The sequence below is a fragment of the Callionymus lyra genome, chromosome 7, assembly GCF_982586985.1.
Source record: "Callionymus lyra chromosome 7, fCalLyr1.hap1.1, whole genome shotgun sequence".
NCBI classification, from domain to species: domain Eukaryota; kingdom Metazoa; phylum Chordata; class Actinopteri; order Syngnathiformes; family Callionymidae; genus Callionymus; species Callionymus lyra.
Window position 1 is genome coordinate 6649171 of NC_141824.1, and position 12642 is coordinate 6661812.

The window sequence follows — 12642 nt, forward strand, 5'->3', positions numbered from 1 at the left end:
ACCTTCTTCATCTTCAGCTCTTTTCTGGAGACTAGGATCCAACAAGTCTTCAGGTCGACGAACGAAGTACAAGTGAAAGTAAACAACAGACGCAGGAAGAAATATCTGAGCCAATGAGGATTCAGTGTGACGTCACGTCCAGATGGAAAGTGAAAGTAAACCAAACATGTTATTATGACTATTTTCTGTGACAAAAACTCCACTTTAAACTTTATTATTATTTCTTAGAGTCGTTCTTCTGAACCTTAAAGTCACGCAGAATGTGAACTATGGAATACCAGGAGTGTCAAATTAAAGTGAAGAGAAATAAAAGTGGATTGAATTGCTTTTTATTTTGACATACGATGATTTATATGTATAAACTTTCTTTCCTTCCTTTCTATTCTCTTTTATTCAGAAAAAAAGTTTTTCTAAAATATTACTATGAAAGTAAAAAATAAACGAGTTTTTTGTGGAGACGAGAAAAGCTTCTAGTTCCCTCTAGTGGTTCAAACATGACATTGAGCTCAAACAGTAAATACATTTGAATGATTTTCAGTCATTTTCATCAATTCAAGAACCATTTTTATCATTATTTTACGGACAGACTTTCTGTAGTTAAAAAAACACTTGAACTATCTTCAGTTCCCTCCTGGTCAGTGAGCTCTTGGTGCTCTACGATCTCTCCAACATTGTATGGTCTCACAGGAAGTAAAACTGCCTGTTCTTGGTACTATTTACCCACAAACCTTAGCATGAACTGGCCCTCAAAAGTAAACCTGTCAGAGAAAGTAAAGGTCTCAGGCAACAGCAGGTTGAAAGTGGGGATATAAGCAGTGGAGAAAATAAAATAATTAACTTTCAGGTTGAATTATTGGATTCAAATATATAATTTTTACTTAAAAGATACAATATTTGATTGTTTTTTTAGTTGATAAATCTCATACAGAAATAAAGTTGTGTGATGAGCTACAATATTTAACTTCATCAAAATGTCTTTAAATCCATTTTAATTAAAATTTTCAATCAGGTTTTGTTTTTACACACAAATGAATGTGATCAGTATCCGTTCATGGTGATTGTCCTTATCTGCCACAATGATTCTTCCCTGACTGAATATCTTTTGAGCGTGTTGTGTTGAGTCTGTAATGCTGCCAACAAAGTTATGAATCTACAAGTTTCCTGACACACTTCGACTAGAAATTGTTCTTGATGATAGTTTATTGAAAATAATTCTTCTCACTTTTGTTTCTTTGTCAAGATGAAACATTAAACATTTCCACATGGTTGGTTTAAACACTCAATGTGAACATTTTGGTGCATGTGTTGAACTTTCATTTGGATTAATATGTAAGTTCACAGTATTGAGGGGAGGAATATGATCAGAGTGTTGGTTTTCCATTTTAAAAGTGTAAATATTGTCTCATTCTGCACTTTGTCCAGGACGAGAACACAGTCTTCTCTTTCAGTCAGACAAGCCTACTCTTGGGATGAAGGTTTTTGATCATCCATTGTGCCGACCAAGGCTTTTCTATGGTTTTCCACCAGTGTTTCCTCTTTCCTCTTGAGAACAGTGAGGCTCGAGGGTTTGAGGTTGATTTTAGTGGCACCAGAAGCTCCAACAAATCACTGGTTCCTCAACTGGTTGGCTCTACAACAAACTGAAGAAATGCTGACTCTGCTCTCTGTTCTAATGTTGACCACAGTGTTGGACAAATCTGTGATCAACACCTTAGAGAGCATGAGCTCCATCATCACATAACTTATGCTATTTATCCCAAAGCTTTCATGTATATATTACCCATTGAATTAAAATGCCATAGGATAGTGATGTTACTGTATTGTTGACTATAGCAAACTTTGGTTTACTAGTAGTATCATGGAACCAGCGAGAAAAAGGCATTTTTCCCCCGTGTGGCAGCATTTTGAGCAGATCTCTCCTATTAAGGTATAATAATGTTGGAATATAGGCTGTGAATCACAGCCTGTGATTAATATATTCTCACAGACACATACACACACCCATTATTATATATACTATATATATATATATATATATATATATATATATATATATATATATATATATATATATATATATATATATATATATATATATATACAGACCCATTATTATATTTTTATATATACACATATAAAGTATATATATGTATATATAAAAGATAATATATATATATATATATATATATATATATATATATATATATATATATATATATATATATATATATATATATATCGTTTCCATTGGACACGCCTTGTACTTATATCCATCTTTTTTTTTCATTTTGAAAAGGTGAAGTGTCTGTTGTGTTCCAAGGAAATTGGATACAACAACAACACTTCATCAATGCTGAGGCATTATAGAGCCCTGCATGAGAGCTTGGAGACCAACGAGACAATTGAACCAACGTCAGGCAAGCTAGATGGCTTCTTTCAAATTCATTTATTTACTATACTACTGTTTGTTATTTATTTTATGTGGTCACTTACATGCAGCTTTTCTGTTTTAGGAAGCAAACTCTGGCATCGTTTAGATGCCACAGTACAGCAGACCAGGCCGAGGAATGAAACGGTTGATGCTACGGTGGCGGTGAAGACCTACCTCAACGAACACAATATTCCTAGAAACGAGGACCCCCTACAGTACTGGGCGAAATGTAAAAATATACACCCATCTCTCTTTCAGCTGGCCATGAAAATACTGTGTACCCCGGCTTCATCCGTCCCCTGCGAAAGGATTTTTTCCAAAGCCGGGGAAATAATCAGTAAAAAAAGAAACCGGCTGAAGCCCAGTACTGTGGAAAATTGCTTTTTTTGAATAAAAATGAATAATTATTTAAAAAAAAACAAGGTTGTCAAGCACATTTTTTAATATCAGAATCATTTGCGCACAAATATGCAATGCTCCCAATTGTCCACGTGATGGCATGGTCGTGCAAATGAAGCCTCACGAGGCTTTGCTCCAAAGATGAACTACTCGGCTGGGAGGCTTCGGTGCTTCATGAGGCTTCATCTCGCCATCACTACCATAGGATGTTTATATTAAACTTTGACAGAACCAACAACCACTCTGATCATATTCCTCTCAATACTGCACAAGGAAGTAAAGAAGGATCATCAATGACAGAGAACATATGAAGTGAATCATTATTCTCTGTCTGCTTCACACTCAGGAAGGAATATCACAACTCTTCATCATGGTTAGTGACACCAAACACTTTACAAACACATTTCTTAAGTTAAGAACTATAGAAATGATCCCTGAAAGTATAGTCTTAACTTAACTCTGCACCAACATCACACTCCATCCTCACACCAAACCATTACAGTGACGATCCAAAGGTGACCTTTGTGTTGAAGGAATGGCTTCATAAAAATCATTGTAAGGACCTGGAGTCTCTTAGTCAGTCTCCAGATCTAAACCTCATAGATCACAGATGTCAAATCAGTCCAGAAAAGTGCTTGTTCTTTGTAGTGTAGTTCACAGAAATAAAGATTTTTTTACTCAAAATTATTCAATAAATGACATTTGTTTCTTATAATATTGACTTTACTCCATGTGTGTGCAAGCTTTATGGTTCATGTGTTTGATATAAACATACATTTCATGTTGTGTATTTAATAGTGATGTGTTGATGAAGCCAAATGAAACAGTGTCATGTTGTTTAGAGGTCAGTAGGTGGCGCCATCAGTTTAAAAATTATGTTTCATTAGAAAAGTTGTTCAAAACAATGGAAAATAGTGCAGAGACCGCCATCTAGTGGACACTTAAAAATAATGACACTGCTTCATCAAGCTAAGAAGTACAAAGCACTTTCAATACTTACAAAGTATTTTATTAATTGACTTTTGTTTATTATAATATTGGCTTTACTTTTTGTGTTTTTTAAATAATGTAGAAACCTAGTTTGAAAGTATTTTTTTTTTTTTTTTTTTTTTTAGAATCCCTTATTAGTCCCGCGAGGGGAAATTCAACCATTCACACATACTGATGGGAGTAGGCATGCACACTTGCGCCAATGCATGTGTTTGATTTGTAAATACATTTCATGTTGTGTATTTAATGTGAATCACACTGTATCATGTTTGTTCAAATTAATGAATGCAGAAGAAAAATAATAAATACAAAATCAACCATCACTATAATAGTTTGGTGTGAGGATGGAGTGTGATGTTGGTGCAGAGTTAAGTTAAGACTATACTTTCAGGGATCATTTCTATAGTTCTTAACTTAAGAAATGTGTTTGTAAAGTGTTTGGTGTCACTAACCATGATGAAGAGTTGTGATATTCCTTCCTGAGTGTGAAGCAGACAGAGAATAATGATTGACTTCATATGTTCTCTGTCATTGATGATCCTTCTTTACTTCCTTGTGCAGTATTGAGAGGAATATGATCAGAGTGGTTGTTGGTTCATAACAACTAAATGTTAAACCTTTATGAGTTTAGCAGTAATGGTGAGATTAAGCCTCATGAACCACTGAAGACTTCCATTAGAGTAGTTCATCCTTAACTAAAGCTTTAGGATTCATTTGCTCTAACAAACCATCAAGTTTGGCATCATTTCTGCTTAAAGGATTCAGAAGCAGAAACTTTTATTTGTCAGATTCATTGATTTGTGAGACTAGTAGAGATATGTGTTTGTATTTTGTTAAAAACCTGAATATTTAGGGGCGCTGTTGAGCATAGCAATGGAGTAGACATGTTTTTTGGAGCTCCACAGAACGACTATATAAAAGTAATTTTTTCAGCGCACTTTTTGGAAAACATTCGAATTTTACCTTTGCTAAACCATATGCCTAAAAACCGAAACTTTGAAATGGCTGGTAAATCAAGCAAAGGTGGGCAAACAGCGACTCAAGCCACGAGGCCTTCGCCTTCGACGCCGACTTTAGCCCCGAGCTCCATTGAAGTAGCTTTCCTGAGAAGGAGTGTCTCCGCACCCGACGCGTCGGTCACTGAATCGCTCAAGATGGAACTACTATCTTCGGTGCGCAAGGATTTACTTGAAATCCTTCAAACAGAAGTTGGCGCAGTGTTGGAAAGTGAGATGGCGGTGATTCCAGCGGATATTGGTGCAGCGAGAGCGGAGCTCAAAGAATACAGGTCGACGATCAACTCTGAACTCTGACCTCTGAACTCTCCGCCATGAAAGCTACGGTGAAGGATGTGGAAGAAAGTTTGTCAACGTGCACGGATGATGTTGTTTCACTCAAGAAGGAGGTGAAGCGGCTCACGGGGGTCGTGGACCAACTTCACAATAAATGCGAGGACTTGGAGGCGAGGTCGCGGAGGAACAATGGAAGGATCGTCGGAATCCCGGAGACCCGTGAATGCAACACCGAGTCTGTGTCCTTCTGCAGCCTTTGATCTGAAGGACGCTCCTGGACAGAACCGTCTCTCCCCGCCTGGATCTACAGAGGGACGCCGGTCAAACACCATCATAGCCCGCGTTCACTACTTCCAAGACTGTGAAAACATCCTGAGACTCGCTCGGATCAAACAACGCATCAGTGTGGACGGAGTCAGCATCTCAGTGTTTCCTGACCCGACAAGTGTTGCCAAAGCACGCGCGGCGTTCAATGACGTCAAGAGTCGGTTTCGTGGAGTGGACGGGGTTCGCTTCGGATTTGCTTATCCTGCCCGCTTCAGAATCACCTACAAGAATGTGGAGAAATCCTTCTACTGCTGCAGAGGCGCGAGTATGTCAACAAAAACATCAGTGGAGCCTTAATTGTATTAAGTCAAGTTCTGTTGGGGCCAACTTTAGCTTCCTGAGTGTGTTAGTGCAGATACCTTTTATGGTAGGTTTATTTGTTGATGTTGTTTTTGTTTGTTTATGTTTACTCCATACAGTTACAAGTGTATTTACACCCATGTTAAAATATGAGTCACAACCCACTGTCTTTAGGTTCAACACCTTTTATAAGCTGGAACGTAAAAGGAGTGAACCGAAACTCTGGTGATTGCTCCTGATGATAAGGTTCCAGGGTTGAGTCAGTACTTGGGTGACTTAGGTCAGTCTGTCAAACTGAGCCTGAGAAACCTGGGTGTTGTATTTGATAAAGACATGTCTCTTGTTCAACATTGCAGAAAACTGACCAGAAACTGTTTCCTTCAACTGAGAAAAATCTCTAAACTTAGGAAAATGTTGTCGGAACATGATCTGGATCTTGTAATCCATGCGTTTGTTTCTTCTCGTCTGGACTATTGTAACAGTTTGTTTTCATGTCTTAACAAGAAGGATCTTGTCTCGTCTGCAGTTGATTCCGAACTCTGCAGCCAGAATTCTGACCCGCTCTAGTAGAAGAACTCACATTTCTCCGGTCCTTAAAACTCTTCACTGGCTTCCAGTTTCTTTCAGGATCAACTTTAAAATTCTGGTTCTTACTTTCAGATCTATTCATGGTCAGGCTCCTCCTTACATCACTGATCTGATCCAGCCTTACACCCCAGCTCGGGCTCTGAGGTCTGTGGATCAGAATCTACTTATGGTTCCACGCACACGATTCACGACCAGAGGAGAGAAATCTTTTCAGGCTGTTGCTCCTAAGCTTTGGAACGATCTTCTCTCTCTTTGCTCTTGATGGATCTACTGACTCCTTTAAGAAACATCTTAAGACGTTTCTATTTGTTCAGGCTTTTCCTTGAATTTCTCGAACTCCTGTGTTGTTCTCAGTATTATCTTGATCTTTAAAGTATGTACTTTTTTGAGTATTGTTTTGATTGTTTAAGCGCTTTGTGACCCTGGTCTCGAAAAGCGCTATATAAATAAATATTACTTACTTACTTACTTACTATTAAGCGTAACAAAGCTCTTACACACCTGAAGTCATTAGGTGGAGAGATAATGTTCTTACAAGAGACACACTTACGTCCAGAAGAACACTCAAAGTTAAAGAGGGGATGATAGAACATCACTCTGATTATGGGGATAGGTCAAGAGGAGCTGCCATACTTATTAGAAAAGGAGTCTGTTTTCAACTAAACAATTTCATATCTGATAACAAGGGAAGATATATCATAGTCGTGGGTAGATTGTCTGGAACTGAGGTGGCACTAGTTAATGTTTATGGCCCTAACTGATCCTCACTTCTTCTCTAGACTAATAGCAACTATTCCAGATCCTAACAAATATAACATCATTTTAGGAGGTGACTTTAATCTCGTACCTGAGCCAACGTTAGATCCTCCACTAAACTTCAAAATAATTGATCAAAATCAGCAAATACAGTAAATCTCATTAAACAATCTTATGCACTTACTGACCCCTGGAGGAAATTAAACCTCACTACCAAACAATATTCTTTTTTTTCACATGTCCACCAATCGTTTTCGAGGATAGACTTTTTTCTGATAGACAACAGAATTTTGCCGTGTGTAACAAAATGCCAATACCACAGTATTGTGATTTCCCATCATGCACCAGTCCAACTGGACATAGCATTTCCAGACAGTGCACCAGTTCAACGCACATGGCGTCTTGACCCGCTCTTATTGTCAAGCAAAAACTTTCAACATTTTCTCTCGGATCAAATTGATTTCTTTCTTGACATCAATATTACTCCCGGGATGTCCTACACTTCAATCTGGGAGGCACTCAAAGCTTATCTAAGGGGACAAATGATTTCATTTTCAGCAAATGTCAAGAAAGAAAGAACTAAACGCCTCAATGAGATACAGCAGAAATGATTACAATTAGATAAAAAATGTGCATCTCAGCCTAATCCATCCTTATTCAATGAAAGACAATTATTACAAGCCGAATACAATCATTTAACCACTGTCCAAATTGAGAAACTCCTCCTGAAAACAAAACAAACCTACTATGAACACAGTGACAAAGTGGCTCGACTACTGTCACCAAATCAAACAATCGGCAGCAAATCGTATCATTTCTGAAATTAATACAGCCGAGGGTTTGACATCTGTACATCCACAAACTATTAATGACCAGTTCAGAACATTTTATAGTGACCTTTATACCTCTGAGACTTCTGCAACATCATTGGAGATTGAGGACTTTTTAGAAAATATGCAAATTCCCCAAATGAATAAACAAGAACAATCTGTTATAGACTCCAGAATAACAACAGAGGAAATAACTCTAGCTATAAACTCAATGCAAAGCGGAAAAGCACCTGGTCCAGATGGATTCCCCACTGAATTTTATCAAATGTTTTCAAATAAACTTTCACCTATTTTAAGTCAATTATTTGAAGAAACACGTATAACTTTAAAACTACCACCAAAAATGAATCAGGCAACTATTACAGTTATACCTAAAAAAGGAAAAGACCCGCGAGAATGTGGCTCGTACCTTACCTTACCTTACCTTACCTTACCTTACCTCACCTTACCTTACCTTACCTTATCTTACCTTACCTTACCTTACCTTACCTTACCTTACCTTACCTTACCTTACCTTACCTTACCTTACCTTACCTTACCTTACCTTACCTTACCTTACCTTACCTTACCTTACCTTACCTTACCTTACCTTACCTTACCTTACCTTACCTTACCTTACCGGCCCATAAGCCTTCTCTGCTGCGACTATAAAATTCTCACTAAAGTTCTGTCTCGTCGTCTGGAAACAGTGACCAAAATAATCCACCCTGACCAGACTTGTTCTGTGCCAGGTAGGCAATCTTTCTTTAACATGCGACGTTTACTTAATATTTTATATAATTCCCATTCCACTGAAATGCCAGAAGTTGTTATCTCACTTGACGCTGAAAAAGCATTTGATCGGGTGGAGTGGAAATACTTATTTACAGTGTTGGGAAAATTTGGTTTTGGTTGGAACTTTATATCTTGGATCAAAATAATCTATTCCACACCAGTGGCTGCAGTACACACTAACTCAATAACATCAACGTATTTTAAACTTTACAGAGGAACAAGACAGGGTTGTTGTCTCACCTTTTCTTTTGGATTTAGCTATTGAGCCTCTGGCTCTGAGGAAAGAGGAGGAAATCTTTGGAGTGTTGAGGAACAAGGAAATTCCTAAATGTTCACTATATGCTGATGACCTTTTGCTCTATTTGTCTAATCCAGTTGTTTCAATACCTGGAGTTATTGAAATATTAAAAATATTTGGTCACATTTCAGGTTACAAATTAAATTTCCAATCAATGATCTGGCAAAATCAATCAACTATAATATCTTCCCCTTTCTGTTAACAAACAAATGGACCTACTTGGGTTTAAAGATGACACATGTATACCAAGATTTCTTCCACAATCACTTCAAAACTCTGTTTGAACCAAAAATGACCTTTTAAGGTGGAGCCACTTACCAATCTCATTAGCAGGAAGGGTGAACACTATAAAGATGACTGTTCTTCCCCGTTTCCTCTATTTCTTTCAAATGATTCCTTATTATTTACCCAAATCTGTTTTTAAGGAACTTGACAGTTTAATTTCTGCATTTATATGGAACCGATCGGTGCCAAGAATGAAAAAATGTTTTCTGGAAATTCCAAGGTTGGAGGGAGGACTTGGTCTTCCTAACTTTATGTTCTATTACTGGGCAGCAAATGTGTGCAAATTTGCATTTTGTGTTGGTGCATGGCGGGAAAAACGAGGTCCACTTTGGGCTAATTTGGAAATAAATAACAATAATGCCATTTCTCTGCTAAGTGCTACACTACCAATAGGCCAGCACCAGATCTCCAACCCTGTTGTGAAAAATTCTATAAAGATTTGGAATCAATTTCGGAAACATTTTAATTTAAAAGATTTAAGTACATTCTCTCCCTTATTGAATAACCATCTTTTCCCCCCATCCGAGATGGACACTGGTTTCCAGGTCTGGCACAGTAGTGGACTGGTATTTCTAAAAGACTTGATTCAAAATAATCATTTTCTAACATTTGAGTATCTACAACAAAAACACAATCTTCATAAAAGTAATTTCTTCAGATATCTCCAAGTCAGCAGTTTTGCCAATAAATATCTTAAATTTCCACTTGTGCAATCCAACAACACATGCAATGAGATTCTTTCCTTAAATCCACACATAAAAGGTAATATTTCCAAAATATAGAGGATCATGCAAAATGTCAAACCTCTGTCATGGGACAAAACTAAGCCTGGGAACACGATTGAAACATTAAATGATCTGCAAGTTTCTGGCAGCGTAGCTTAGAGTGTATCCATTCGTCATCTTACTGCATAAAGCAACGTCTCATACAATTTAAAGTGTTACATCGTTTGCATTATTCAAATGAGAGACTTGCTAAAATCTACCCAGACGTCAGTCCACATTGTTTAAGATGTTCTCACAGACCAGCTACTTTGGGTCATATGTTCTGGCATTGTCCATCACTCAAAGGTTTCTGGAGTAGAATATTTGAATGTATTTCCCGCATGTGTAAAAAAGCAATAACACCTTCTCCACACATGTGTATATTTGTCGACCTCCACCTGACCTCTCTGTAAATACAGCACATGCAAACGCAATTGCATTTTCCTCATTGATGGCAGCAGACTTGTTCTTCTGCAGTGGAAGTCAGACAAGCCACCATCATTTAAGAGTTGGGTTCAAGAACTTCTCTCTATGTTGCAGTTAGAGAAAATAAAATACAGTCGGTCAAATTGTCTGGAGAAGTTTCATGAAACCTGGTCTCCTTTCATGCAGCATGTTAAAGAGCTGAACCTTACATAATACTTGAACAGTTTGGCTTATATTTTTATTTTTACAACCATATGTATGGAGTATTGTTTTTTCTTTTGTTTTGTTTTTGTTTTTGTCTGTTTGTATCAATGTATACTATTATGCATCATTGTTCCTTTTTGAGTTGATTTAGATTTTTTGTTGATTTTGGTTTTCTGAGACCGCGGGGTGGTTTTCTACGGGGGTGGAGGGTGGGATCTTTCTTTGTTTTTGTATTATACCTTTTATTTTACTTATTTTGTGTGTGTGTTTCAAAATGTATGTCTTAATATCTGAAAATCAATAAAAAGATGTTTAAAATATATATATATATATATTTTTAGTCCATTGAAAACGTTTTCTTGACTCCCGTCTGGTACAACTTTTAGACATCATGAAACATTTTGTCTAGAAAAAAACTCAATAAATTCACATTTCCCATAATGCCCAGAGACAATTTCTCTTAATGAAGTTTCAACATAAAGCATGTTGAAGTAGAACCTCAATGTAAATCAGCTCTGATAGTCTCTGGTTCAAATTGTATTTCAATGCAAACAAAGGCCTTATCATTAGATTCTTGAATGTACTGTAGTACCTTTAAATACTTTTATGGATTCGAGGAAACCCTAGCAAATCTACATGTTGTTAGACCCACAACCTCAACTGCTAGAAGATTTGTGTGATTGAGTTTGACACCACTTCTCTATTGAGTCTGGTCGAACTATTTAAGCTCATTTTTATCTTCCCTGTAACATGTTTACAAAGGACCAGGGATTAGTAAAGACACTCGCCACGATAATGATATAAATGGCAGTTACCAAACGTTCGGTTTTGCTGCCATTTTCTTTCTGATTTTGTTTAAAATATATATATTAAGGATAAGGATGCAACGTTCCAAATGTATCCTATTAGTAACAATTTCATTAAAATCATTCACATTGGTATAAAACCTTAATAATCTCCATCCCTTATAAAAGAAACGTCATTAACACTAGTCTGTAGACTCTAGCAGCGTTAAACTAAACTATTTAGACCGACTCTTACCGTGCCACTTTCCCTTGAAGACCGTTCCAAATGAACCAGATCCTATCCTCTGACCCAGAGTGATCTGGCCCTCAGATATCTCCCAGTCGTCGCTGGAGTCCCTCCTCCCGAGAGTTTTCTGTTTCACGGCACATCACCATCACCTTCATCATCACCACAGCAACGTTCATCAAAGCACAAAGACGGTCTCTTACCATTTTATTGCGATCTTCAGACGAGGACGACGACTTGCGCTCTCTTTGTGGACACGGGGACTTCTGCGGGACCTTGACGTTGGTCAGAGAGCCGGGTAGAGATGCAGGAGGAGTGGCGGACAGACCTGTGGTGGTACCTGGACAGCAGGGGAAACAGAGAAAAAGCATTTGGAGCTTGAAAAAGTGAGTTAAGGCAGAAGAGGAGAGAAGAAGAAAGTTGACTTTAAAGAGTGCGTTTGCCGTTTGAATGTGCAGAAGAGGTCATGCAGTGGCAAATAATGTTTGTTACCCTATGATTTATTATTTTTTCATTTTACATCATGAATGAAACTCATTCGTACTTTAACTCTCAATTGTGAATACTTTCAAGAATGATTTATACAAGTTAAAAGCCTTAATAATTACAAATCTAAAACTAATTATTTTATTGACTTGCAGTCACGTTTATGCAATTTGATGAAAGAGGTCATATATATATAAATAAATAGCTCAGTTAGACTATTCTTATTTATAAGGCCAAATATTTTTTAATGGAGCTTCACTGGTAAATGATACATGGACATTTTAAATACTACATTCATTATCAAAAGGCTTGACTTATCTAAGGAATCTCTTAAAAACAGCATCATTTATTTGCATATATTTACCATACAATGATGAAGAAAACGACTCTTTTGAAGTCTGTGTGTAACAAAAGTGCATCACAGTGTTTGAAACAGTAAGATTGAAGTGAATCCCACAAC

General features: G+C 37.2%; 2 non-coding genes across 2 annotated transcripts; one reads left to right on the forward strand and one right to left on the reverse strand.

The window, feature by feature from the left end:
• Nucleotides 1–3067: 3067 nt before the first annotated feature.
• Nucleotides 3068–3280, reverse strand: LOC148074927 (small nucleolar RNA U3). The gene has a single exon (XR_015711918.1). It is a non-coding gene; the product is annotated as a small nucleolar RNA U3 (small nucleolar RNA).
• Nucleotides 3281–4195: 915 nt separating this feature from the next.
• LOC148074928 (small nucleolar RNA U3) lies at nt 4196–4408 on the forward strand. Its single transcript, XR_015711973.1, has one exon. It is a non-coding gene; the product is annotated as a small nucleolar RNA U3 (small nucleolar RNA).
• The last annotated feature ends 8234 nt before the right edge of the window (nt 4409–12642 follow it).